Genomic DNA, 2,161 nt, shown 5'->3' on the forward strand with positions numbered 1-2,161 from the left:
TCCTGTTGTTCACCATCTCTCAGAGTTTGCCCAAACTCATGTCTATTTGAGTCAGCGATGCCATCCAACCATCTCATCCTCTGTTGCTCCCTTCTCCTCCTGCCCTCTGTCCTTCCCAGCATGGGGATCTTAATAGCATCATGGTTATCACTGTGCTCTGGATGCTGTGTATTTCTCTACTTGGACTCATTTGCTGCTTTCAGAGATGAGGCACTGGTCCTCTCCAGATCTTTTCTGTGGTGACGCAGTCAGTCGCAGGACCTCAGAACCCAGATCACACCTGCAGATGAATTGCGGTTGTGATGAATCACAGTTGTTCCACAAGCTACCATTTTTGAGTCCTTAGAGCAGCTAGATGTTTTATGGAAAGCACATGTGTTTTTCTAATTTTCTCAGAATACGAAGTGCTGTTTCCATTCTCCTGATGAGGCAGCAGGGGCCTCAGAGAGTTAAACTAACTAGTTCAACACCACACAGCTGATTTGAAATGGCTATAGAATTTCAAGTCTTCGTCTGACTTCAAAGCCTGACTCGAGTTCATCAGGAGAAACTACTGTTTCTCCATCTCGTCCAGGGATTTTTACAGGAGACTCTAGTGATGAGCCTGATCCAGCACCTTGACCCTGACGACTGGGGGAAGCTAGGCAAGTTGCCGATGGCACATGCCACGTATTTGAAGCTACTCACCTCCATGTGATGAGGTCCAGATTTGGGAATAGGAGAGCAGCCTTCTGGCTTTTTCCAAGGGAGAAGTTTTCAGTAACAGAAGGAGAACAGTGTCCCTCCTGAGGGGGTGAGTCCATCTGTCACAAAGTTAATGAGACCTCCTATCAGGTAAGGGAGAGGTGACCTCCAATCCAGGGCTGAATAGAAAGAAACTAGAGCACAACCCAAGAGGAAGAGCTTAAGGAAATGCATGTAAATCGGATTCTCTATGGAAGGTCAGGGAGGCCAGTGTTCTTCTGGATATTTATCTTCCCAACACTAGTTTCCATCCTTGTCACACTATCTGTATTTTTTAGGCACATTGCATTTGTCTTGCTCTTTGCAGACTTACTTTGTGGGATGTGTCTTATCCACAATAATTCTCAGAAGTGTTATTTCTATGATTTATTGCTCTTTGGTGTTTATCTTACTCTCCCAGTTTTACCTTTTCTTCAACTGTTGTCTAACATTTTTGAGTTTTCCTTTCTGGCTGGCCCAAATTTGTCTTCTTTTCATATTTATTTCAGCATTTGTCTTGTTCTCGCAATGTGTTTCCTTCTCAATTTATCTTTCTTATTTTGAAAATATGTCCCAGAATATACCTTTTTTCTTTCCCTTCCCTGGTCTTTATTTGTCTAATACTTTACATTGTCTCTGTGCTTTGCTATTAGCCAGAAGTCGGGGCATTCTGCCCAGGCTGTTCTCAGGTTTGGTCGGCCAGCTGTTCCCAGGACACGAGAATGTGGATTGAGCGGCTTTGAGTCCAAGCATCTCAACTTTTCAATCCATACAAATGGGGGATATTAAAAGTCCAAGAGATAAACTGTGATCTCCGCTTTGTTTCAGCATAGCATTGAGAGTTGGCAAGAATGAATATTTAGTTTGAAAACAGAAAAAAGGGACATTCCTGCAAACAGATACAGTCCGTTTTTCATTTCTCTTATCAGCACGAGACGGAGAGCAAGGCTACTTCAGGCATGTTTCTGTAATTTTCTTTTTGACAGATCTAGCCTGCCATAGGTTCCGCAGCAATGACTGTAGTTATAACATCAGCATTTTCCTAGGTTTTAATGAACATGCAAATTTAGGTGCTGGACTCAAACGTGATGATAATTTTTTTTATCAAACATGATGATAATACCAATTATGGACATTAACATTTACAAAGCTACATTTATGGCTTCCAGGCACATTCCTAGGACTTCTCTCCTTGATACTCACAGTAATTGTGTAATTTAGGACTATTGTCCCATTTATCATCAGGAAACTGAAACTCAGAGAGATCAAACAGCAGCTGGTAAGTTGAAGAGCCAGAACTTAAAAAGGTTTCTTCTAATTTTCAGTTTTGTGCTCTTACCCCAAATTGTGTTGCATTCATATAATTGTATGATTTTATTTATTTGTTTAATCTTTTGGCCATGCCTCATGGCATGTGGGATCTTAGTTCCCCAACCAG

Source organism: Bison bison, unplaced genomic scaffold (assembly GCF_000754665.1).
Source record: "Bison bison bison isolate TAMUID 2011002044 unplaced genomic scaffold, Bison_UMD1.0 scf7180017864205, whole genome shotgun sequence".
Classification (NCBI taxonomy): Eukaryota; Metazoa; Chordata; class Mammalia; order Artiodactyla; family Bovidae; genus Bison; species Bison bison.